The sequence below is a fragment of the Camellia sinensis genome, chromosome 10 (assembly GCF_055761805.1).
Source record: "Camellia sinensis isolate YWXY chromosome 10, ASM5576180v1, whole genome shotgun sequence".
In the NCBI taxonomy this organism is placed as follows: Eukaryota; Viridiplantae; Streptophyta; class Magnoliopsida; order Ericales; family Theaceae; genus Camellia; species Camellia sinensis.
This window is the reverse complement of record NC_138970.1, coordinates 118,294,723-118,305,919: the sequence shown is the minus strand read 5'-3', so window position 1 is coordinate 118,305,919 and position 11,197 is coordinate 118,294,723.

Below are 11,197 nucleotides of genomic sequence, written 5' to 3'. Positions count from 1 at the left end.
GTAAAATTGGGGGCGGAGCCGGCCCTACCGGAATGTCCGTACCTTCCTGGACATTTGGCGTCTCCCCAGGTGCTGGAGCTCCTGCTGGGGGAGGAACTTGTTGTGAAGCAGACGCGCCGTTTTTCTGTTGCACCTTGGTGATGAGCTCAGCCTGCTGAGCCATGATTGCAGCTTGCTGCTTGGAGAACTCCGCTTGACGGACAACATCTTGCTGCATGAGTTTCATACTTTCCTACATCTGGCGCATCATTGCCTCCATCCCTGACGTGTTCTGCTGATCCATCTGACTGACTGGTATCTATCCCTGCAGTAGAAACTGAGACCTCAGCCTGACTGTTCACTGGTGGGGTGGATAAGGGCCACTGATCTGGTAACTGTTGAACTGGTGATTTGTGCCCAACTAGCCCTTTTACCCTGCTTCTGGCAAAGGAACACTTATTGCCCTTGAACTGAATCTCTGACCTGACAAAGTCTATCAGCACAAGTTCGATGAACCTCGGGGGATATCGGAGCCTTCTGAAGCTATGGTTCCAAGACTACCTAGCAAAAGAGAAAACAGACAGCACCTCAGCCTGATTTCACGATAACCCACATGAGCAAAGCTGAGTGAGTGTACTCTCTACTGAATTCTGCCCCAAAATTCTGCCCCAAAATCTGAGTCTGATACCCACAGGTAAAGCTGACTCCCGAATACTGATAGTAATGCTCGCAGGCCTGATGCCCAGACTTGTAAACTGATACATGCATTCATGTAGAGACGCACTCTAAAGCACATAGCAGATAAGTGAGAGCCAAAACACCCCTATGTTGGGGTAGGGTTTCCCTGTCCTATTTTGTCAGGAGCTAGGGTTTCACTACGCACGCAGCGGTTTCAAACAACCTATAAACAGGTAAGCAACCTGTCCTCGTTTGGAATGGTCACTATGGATCCGAATATGCACTAGGTCGAATGGTCAAAAAGGGTGCCCCGGTAAAATCGGGGTTTGTGTTCCCATACTGGCAGAGCCCACAACCGGTCAGCCTTACGGTCATCCCTTGACAAGACAAGCCTCCGGCAAACCGTTCAGGAATAGCAGATGGCAAACACGGTGTCCTAGGCGTACCAATGCAAATGCAATGCAAAGAAACACACAAGTGTAGTCAAAACAAGATATCATGAGTTCGAGTCAAGTCCTCTAAATCCCCAGCAGAGTCGCCAGAAACTGTAGACGGCCCCCGAACGCCCCGGGAGGGTGAGCTCCCGTTCTGTTCATTTGGGGTCACTACAGCTCAGGACTCTAAAATTGTCACGGTTCTAAGTTTGAACCAAAGAGCCCAAATCCGGCAAATCGTTTTGAGAAAACTGATTTTTGAAAGAAGTGCCAAACATGGACTGCTTTTCCAGATACAGAGTCGCCACCTAAATATTTTATTTTGGGGAAATTTAGGAAACCCTGACTCGGTGCCAAAGGCCACGTGTCCGTCATCACCAAAGTTGCCTCGGCTCGGGAACTTGGGTACGATTGGGGAAGGTCACTTCGTGAGCACCCCCGCTCGCCCGATCAAAGATCGGCCTCTACTAACCATGATATCTATTTTTGAAAACATTATGTGTTCTTATTCCGGTTATTAGCCTAGATTTACTATGTGATGCGCAAAGCATACAAGTATAGACTGGGTCGCCTGAATTGGAACAAAACATTTCATGTTTGTTTGTTTGAAAATGGTTTGATGGTGCTACTCGCAAGTAGGCTAAGACGTGGATTTGCCACCCTCAGGTGGGCTTAGAAAACATGATTTTGCCACTATCTAGTGGGCTTTAAAACACACATTTGATAAATTGTTCCAATTCAAATAACTCAACCTTCACCCACAGGCATTCAGGCAGTTATATCACATAAGCAAATAGCCTCATGGTAAGCATGCTATTCATGGTAGCACTCACACGCATGCAAGGATGCTAAAGCATAAAACTTACCGAGTACTCCAAGCCAAAAAAGAAACTTATTAGAAATCCATTCATGATCCTAAATATGCTGAAATGCCTAATGCAACACATACAAAAATGCAACTATAGCAGGCTCGACTATTCTAAACATGGCATATGAAATGCTACAACTAACATGTATTCAACTTGGAATTGAAAATACAATACAGTTAGTATGATGCGCCGAGCCCGGTGCATGCAAAACAGATGAATGAATGCAGACATGCTATCATACTGTATGCTAATTGAAATATGCCCTAATCTAACCATCATAAGCGGGTAAATAAAAGGGAAGAAAGACGTGGGGTTGGAAGACATACATCACACTCACCCACACTTATTACAATTATGCCCTCGCGCAGAGAGTCCAAATAAATGTACAGTCCCAAATAATTACAGTCCAAAATAATACAGTCCAAATATATACAAATTCCTAATTAATTTACAAATTAACTAAGAAAAATAATAAACTGGCATGCAAGCGAGGGACTGCCTCGACTCTGATGAATGATGTATGTTTGGGCTGCCTTGCGCGGAAATCCACTGGGATGCCCCAATTAGCCTCTGTTTTGCAATTATTCTTGGAAAGCGCCGAGCTCCGGAAGACCGCCGATTCTTAATTTGCTGCAACAGAGAGCAGGAAAGGGACATAGCAATGTATTTTCACAAATGTATGCATGCCTCGATCCTCGTGCCACCAATCACGCATATCGATGCATGATGGCCGAGGAGTCAATTCGCATTACTTAATATAGAATGAATGCACATGAAAACAAAACAAAAACCTAACTCCATCACGGATAATCCGGAGTGTCAGTAACTTGGAATTTGAGATACGTTCCGTCACTCGGAGTACGAAACGTACCTCGTTTCCCGTGCCCAGGCTAACTCCTATCCCGAACACGATGCAATATGCATGACATGCATGAAGTGCAACTAAGATACAATCCTAACATACACGATGTTATGGAATGGCATACACGCTGCACGAGGTAATACACAACCGAGCATACACAATGCTATGGATGAAATGGCATACGCAATGCAATAATGGGCTTACACCAACATGAGAGAGCCTCATCCACACTCACATAGGAGGCCATCAGATGAAAACAAGACAACTCGAAATGCGTGCACGCGTGCACGCAAACCGAGGACCGACCCTTAGGCACCGAAATGCCACTCTAATGAGACATGGAAAAGACATGGAATATGATATGCAAACATGGAAAAATCAGTAGCAAAATGAGGGGCAAAACAGCCCCGAAACAAGGCGAAATGATACCCGATGCATGGAACAAGTCCCGAAACATGAATTTTGGCGCATGAAATGGCCTATGGCTATGCAATGCATGCATAATTTGAACATGAGATGAAAAGACAGAAGCAAGGCAGCCCCTAGACAAGCATTTTTACAGTTCAAAGCATGGCCAAACAGCAAACACAAATAGGGCAAAAATAGCATGCGAAAATGGCCCTAAATGTGAGGTAAAGAAACAACTCACAGCTTCTGACCCCAAAAAGATTAGGGCCCTTCAACAAAGTTGAAGAGGGGCCCAAAATATGATCTTTCACAGTTTATGGAAAACCACAAAAACCAGCACAGGTATGACTAAATTCTCATGCAAGAAATGGGCCAAAATATGGCTAAAGAAGCAAGTGGTGGTTTCTGGCCTTAAACACCAAGGGGCCCTTCAACAATGTTGAAGAGGGGACAAAAATAAATCATTTTACAGTTGATGTCCGGACCCAAAACAGTATGCAAATATGTCCAAAATGCTATGCAAAAAAATAAGGCCAAAAGGGAGATATAACACAAAGTATATGAAAGATGCCTCAAACCATGAAAGGCCCTTAATGAAACATGAAGAATGGGCCAAAATAAGACTGTTTTCAGTTCTGAAAAGAGCCCAAAAATAGAAGCACAATAGGCTAATAAATCATGCAAAAATAGGGACCAAAGAGGGGTATAATGGCAAGTGGCACATGGAGTTCCCAAACAGTAATGAGCCCTTCTTCAATGTTGAAGAGGGGATCAAAATAAGCCTATCTACAGTTTACATCATGTTCCAAAACAGATCATACACAAGCCAAAAATACTATGCAAGATTATGGCATACAAGAGGAATAATGAAGCAAGTACAAGATAGGGACCTCAAATGCCAAAATTCCCTTAATGAAACATGAAATAAAGCTCAAATAAAGGGTACTTTCAGTTTTGGTCGGAGCTCAAATCAGAAAGAAAAATAGCTAAAAAAATGTTGCAAGATTAAGCTCAAAAAGAGGGAATTGGTACTTACCCTTGGAGACCAACCCTTGGTTGCTTCTTGGCTTGAGAAGTGGTGCCTCCTAACTGCTGGAAAGCTCCCCAAGCTGCTGGAAATGGAGTAGTGGTGGTGATGCTAGGTAGTGGTGTGAAAATGGTATAAGATTTTGGGTGTTTTTTGAAAGAAATGAGAGAGATGAGAGGGATACAATGCAAGAGCTCTTAGGGAATTTTTGGTTAACCCTAAACCAGCAGCTGGAGCTGCTGATATATAGGCAAAAATGGGGGGAAAAGGGGGGGGGGGGGGGGAAATGGAGGGAAAACAATCCAAGTTTCCCTCCAAAAAGGCCAAAAAGTGGGATATAAAGGCAAGTGGTAGCTGCTGGACCCAAATGGCTGACACCCCTTCAACAAAGTTGAAGAGGGGCTCGAAAAAAGACACTTTTTAGTTTATGACCAAGTCCGAAACAGTTCACAAGTAAGCCTAAAATACCGCGCAAAAATAAGCCTAAAAGAGTGTTAAAGAAGCAAGTGATAGGAGGAGATCTCAAACAGCAAAAGGTCCTTAATCAAACATGAAAAGGACCTCAAAATATGACTATCTCAAGTTTGGGTCGGAGCCCAAAAATGCAAAATGAAGGTTCGGGAGCCAAAACACGCAGTTCGGGGCCCCGAAAGTGGGCTGTTAGGCACCGGAAGTGGTGTCCGACCACGAAGTTGGTTTCTCGGACCACAGTGTCCCTCAAAAGGGAGCAAATAAGATGTATGCCAAAAACTGAGGCAAACGGAGGTGGTTAAGCGGTCCCGAACCGAGGCACACGGCCAACAGCTCCGAAAAATTAGAAACCGGGCTCCAAACGGGCAAAATGGCCTACGACCACGAAACGTAGCCTACGGCCACTGAGAGATGATCTACGAGACCTCTCTCTCCCTTCGAGAAGAGAAAACAGAGAAAACAGAGCCTGGTTCGCAAACCGAGGCAAAGCACAAAAGAGTCCGGAAGTCTGGAGGCAAGGCTCGCAGCCGAGACTCTGAAACTTCTGAACGAGCACAATATGCAACATCACCAAGCGCTCAATCGGTGACGTCTAAGTCTCAAGGTCGGTCAAAAATGGGGTGTCTACAGCTGCGTGTTCAACTCTCAATCAGTGTGTGCTGCGTGTTCACCTTCAATTGGGCTGTGTGTTCAGAAAATTAGTGTTTTGGGCTGCGTGTTCAACTCTCAATCAGTGTGTGCTGCGTGTTCACCTTTAAATTGGGCTGTGTGTTCAGAAAATTAGTGTTTTGGGCTGTGTGTTCAACTCTCAATCAGTGTGTGCTGCGTGTTCAACTCTCAATCAGTGTGTGCCGTGTGTTCACAATCAATTTATGGGCTGAGTGTTCAGAAAGTCAGTGTTTTGGGCTGCGTGTTCAACTCTCAATTAGTGTGTGCCGTGTGTTCACAATCAATTTATGGGCTGAGTGTTCAGAAAGTCAGTGTTTTGGGCTGCATGTTCAACTCTCAATCAGTGTGTGCCGTGTGTTCACAATCAATTTATGGGCTGAGTGTTCAGGAATTCAAGTGATTGAACCGTGTATTCAGAGTGCAAATAGAATGCATAAAAAATTCACAATATGTTACAGAAAAGGTAAAAAGGAAGTAAATACCTCTCGTGCCTCATGAGAGAGGTGATACTCTGGCTCCCACAGAAGAAGATCCCCGGGTGCTTGCTCGTCGAAATCGGTGAAGTGATAAAAAATAGCCCGCGGGAGGATATGAGCCGGTGGGTCGTACCTCTCAAGGATAAAGGGGCGAACCCTCGGATGCAAAGACATGATGTCAGGCTCGCCTCCGGAGCCTGGAGAACCTCCGCCGTGGGGAAATTGACCCGCCATTTCAAGAAATCTGCAAAAAGGGGCAAAAATGAGCGAAAATGAGCCAAAATTGAAAAAAAGTCAACAAAAGTCAACTCTCGAAAAATGAAAAAGTCAACAAAAGTCAACTCCCGAGAAAATCTTCCAAATATTGAGACAAACTCACATCAAGTGGCGAAAATGAGAAAAGAAGCCCCGAAATCAAAATTTAATCGGTTCAAAGTGCTTAAAACTGAAAGATTTGGCGAAAACAACTTGCGTGGGACGTTGGAAAACGCGTATGGAACCCAGATCTGAGGGAGAAAATGGTTTGGGAAGCAAGAGGAGATGTTTTCGGAGCTGCACTTGTGAGCACGAAGTGTTTGGATGAGTGTATTTAAAGAAAAGAGGTTGAAAAGACAAAATTGCCCCGAATCTGGGCTAAGTGGCCGGCCGGCCGGCCCCTTTTTCTAGCAGGCCGGCCATTCTCTTTTCAAAAATCGGCCAGTGGCCTCCCTCTCCCAATAAAACTGGTCGGTGGTGTTCCCCACATGCCCCCCAAGGTCCCTGCAAATTTTGAGGAGGATTGGAGTCTCCGGGACCTGAAAAAGTACAAGAGAAGTGCACTTTCTGTCGCGAAATCGCTCTGCCAGAACCTTAGCTTCAACTTCCAATGCGTGTCTCATCATTACTCATCGAAAGTCAGATGTATCCTCTTGAACATGTTGTAACCCCTCTGGGAGGTGGACCGGAGGCCGCGATCGAGTCGCCCTCGCCGAAACGTGCATTTCCTTGCTCGTTGTTTTGTGACAAACATACATCCTAGTTTACGCTTGTTCTGCATTATCATGCACATAACTTGCATTCTCATGCACATACTTGCATTGTTATGCACGTCTCTTTGATATCACCGAGCCTTCGTGCTTAAACTCGCGTTGTCATGCGCATTTCTTCCCGCATTGCGATGCACTTTTCCATCAACACCATGATTGTCTGCATTCGGTATCACATTGAACATATGTTGTTAGATATGTTGTGCTTGTTAAGTTTCTTTATTTTATAGGCACGATATTATATGTATGGTTCATTTGAAGCTGGTGCGACCAGACGAATCGCGCAGGTATCGTATCTTCTCCGTGTGAGACGTGGCGAGAATTGGATAATTCTCCGCATTCTTAACTGCATGAAATGTAGTTGTTGCTTTGCATTCTTGCTTAAAATCGTTGCATCTATTTGCGAATACTTGCCTCATTACAGCTTGCTGCATTTGCATGATCATGAGCTACATTCGGCTTTGTGCATATCATTTTGCATTTTGCTCCTGCCTGCGGACACGCCTACGGGCACATCTCTGTTTATCTTACCTGTTTGTCTAAGTCTTCGGCCTTGTCAAAAATGGGTCGTCTCTGGGCTTTGACATTCACTCCCGTCACGTGTGACTTTCGAGTTCTGTCAAAGAGGGGCAACTGTAGACACCCCATTTTTGACCGATCTTAAGACTCAGACGTCACCGATTGAACACTCGGTGATGTTGCATATTGTGCTCGTTCAGAGGTCGCGGAGTCTCGGCCGTGAGCCTTGCCTCCGGACTTCCGGACTCTTTTGTGCTTTGCCTCGGTTTGCGAACCAGGTCCCGTTTTCTCCGTCTTCTCTTCCCGAAGGGAGGGAGAGGTCTCGCAGATCATCTCTCAGTGGCCGTAGGCTACGTTTCGCGGTCGTAGGCCATTTTGCCCGTTTGGAGTCCGGTTTCCGATTTTTTGGAGCCGTTGGCCGTGTGCCTCGGTTCGGGACCGCTTAACCACCTCCGTTTGCTCCGGTTTTTGGCATGCATCTTATTTACTCCCTTTTGAGGGACACTGTGGTTCGAAAAACCAACTTCATGGTCGAACACCACTTCCAGTGCCTAACAGTCAGTTTTCGGGGCCTCGGGCTGCGCGTTTCGGCCCCCGAACCTTCATTTTGCATCGGTTTGGGTTCATTTTTGGCAGGGACCTCTATTTCATTGTTAGAAAGGTGGTAGAAGGGTGGGAGGCCAGTAATTGTTCTGATAACCAGTTTTATTCCTCCATCGCCCTCCATCGCCCGTTTTTCTCACTTGAAAGCCAATGTTGACCACCCTAAGGCCACTTTTTCTTGCCCCAAACCACATATTTATGTTGTACACACCTGGGAGGCCACCAATATCACATGGCTGGCCAGTAATTCTGGTTGACCCTTTTGAACCCCTCCTAAAAGTGGCATTTTCTCTCTCCTGGTTCACTTTCTCCAGTTTTTGACTACATGGTTGTGTTGTGCACACATGGGAGGCCATCAATCTGGGGTGGCCGGCCACTAATCTTGATTGAACCTTTTGACCCATGGCCGGCCGGCCATGGGGAGAGCTGGCTGGCCACCTGCAACCTCAATAACCAGCCGGCCATGATCCTCTCTCCAGGCACTTTACAGAAATGTATTCTGTTTCCCCCAAGATTTTGTATCCGGGGGGCTGCATTTTTTGGGGGAAACTTGAATTCTTTCCCCCCCCATTTTTCCCCCCTTTTCTCCCCTTCTTTGGCCTATATATCAGACCCTCCAGCTCTGTTTTGAGGGTTACAAAAATTGCTTAGAGGCTCCCATATTGTATCTCTCTTCCTCTCTTCCAAAAACCCTCAAACCCTAAGCCCCTTTACACCATTTCCATACCACCACATAGCACCACACCACCATCATCCATTCCAGCAGCTTCATGGCCACTTCCAGAGGTTGAGAGCCACCAAACTTGGTCCAAGAATTGTTGAAGACATAGTCTACAAGGGTGAGTCCCTATTCTCCCTCTTTTGTGCTTTATTTTGCTCAATATATTAGCCATACTTTCTTGCATATTTGGGCTCTGATCCTAACTAAAAATAGCATTATTTTGAGCTCCTTTTCATGTTTGTTTAAGGGAATCTCCCTGTTTGAGGCTTCCTTTTTACACTTTCTTCTTTACCTCTCTTGTATGCCTCTTTCTTGCATAGTATTTTTGGCCTATTTGTAAACTGTTTTGAGCTTGGTTATAAACTGTGAAGTGGCTTATTTTGAGCCTTTATTCAACATTTTTGAAGGGCTCTTCACTGTTTGAGGCTTCCTTTTGGCACTTGCCTCTTTATCCCTCTTTTGGCCTCATTTTTGCATGTTTTGTTAGCCTCTTGTTCTTATTTTTTTGGGCTCTGGTCCAAACTGTGAATAGCCTTATTTTGGCCCCCTCTTCATGTTTGATCAAGGGACCTTTTCTGTTTGAAGCTCCCTTTTTTCTCTTTGTGTTTAAACCTCTTTTTAGGCCTTATTTTGCATAGTATTTTAGGCTTGCATGTGCACTGTTTTGGGTTTGGCCACTAACTGTAAAATACCATGTTTTGGGCCCCTCTTCAACTTTGTTGAAGGGTCCTCCTCTGTTTGAGGCCAGCAACCATCACTTGCTTCTTTGTCTCCCTTTTGGCCCATTTCTTGCACAATGTTTTAGGCCTGTTTGTGTTTAGATCCGTGGCTTGTTGGAAACTATAAAGTGATTCATTTTGAGCCTCTCTTCAACTTTGTTGAAGGGCTCTTGGCCATTTGGGGCCAGCAGCTGCTACTTGCTTCATTATCTCTATTTTGGGGCCATTTTTGCATGCTAACTTGGCCCTATTTGTGCCCATTGTTTGGCCTTACTTAAAACTGTAAACATGCTTGTTTTGGGACTGTCTTGCTTCTGTCTTCACACTTCATATTCAAATAATGCATGCTTTGCATAGCTATAGGTCATTCCATGTACCTAATTTCATGTTTCGGGTTCATTCCATGCATCGGGTGCCATGTTTCCATGTTTCGGGGCTATTTTGCATCATATTTCAGCACTGAAATTTGCATGTTTGCATACCATGTTTCATGCCTTGCCATGTCTTGTTAGAGTGGCATTTGGTGCCTCAAGGTCGGTCCTCGGTTTGCGTACACGTGTGCACGCATCTCGAGTGTCTCATTTTCATCTAATGGCCTCTTATGTGAGTGTGGCTGAGGTCCACTCATGTTGGTGTAAGTCCATTATGTATTGTGTATGCCATTTCATTTCATAGCATTGCGTATGCTAGGTTGTATGTTAGCGCATTGTGTATGCCATGTTATCTCGTGCATTGTGTATGCCATCTCATAGCATTGTGCATGCTAGGTTGTATATTAGTTGCATTCATACATGTCATGCATATTGCATTGTGCTTGGGATAGGAGTTAGCCCAAGCACGGGAAACGAGGGACGTTTCATACTACGAGGGACGTTTCGTACTTCGAGTGACGGAACGTGTCTCAATTCAAAGTCACCAACACTCCGAATTATCCATGATGGAGTTTAGGTTTTGTTGTGTTTTCATGTGCATTCATTCCATATTGAGTTGTGCAATTCGACTCCTCGGCCATCATGCATCGATATGCGTGATTGGTGGCACGAGGATCGAAGCATGCATACATTTGTGAAAATACATTGCCATGCCCTTTTCCTGCTCTCTGTTGCAGCAAATCAAGAATCAGTAGCCTTTCAAAGGCCTTGCACAGCATTCTGGCATCAATCGCAAACAGAGGCTAATTGGGGCATCGCAGTGGATTTCCGTGCCAAGTGACCCGAGCATACACCATTCATCATCCGGAACGGAGTCAAGGCAGTCCCTAGCTCGCATGATGGTTTACAGCTTTCTTAGTTTAATTTGTTAATTAATTAGGATTCTGTATTTATTTGGACTGTACTATTTATTTGGGACTGTATATTATTTATTCGGACCCTCTGCGCGAGGGCACAACTGTAATAAGTGTGCGTGTGTGTGATGTATGTCTTCCAACCCCACGTCTTTCTCCCTTTTATTTACCAGCTTATGATGGTTAGATTAGGACATGTTTCAATTAGCATACAGTATGATAGCATGTTTGCATTCATTCATCTGTCTTGCATGCACCGGGCTCGGCGCATCATACTAACTGCATTGTATTTTCAATTCCAAGTTGAATACATGTTAGCTTTAGCATTTCATATGCCATGTTTAGAATAGCCGAGCCTGCTATAGTTGCATTTTTGCATGTGTTGCATTAGGCACTTCTATATAGTTAGGATCATGCATGGATTTCTAATTAGCTTCTGTTTTGGCTTGGAG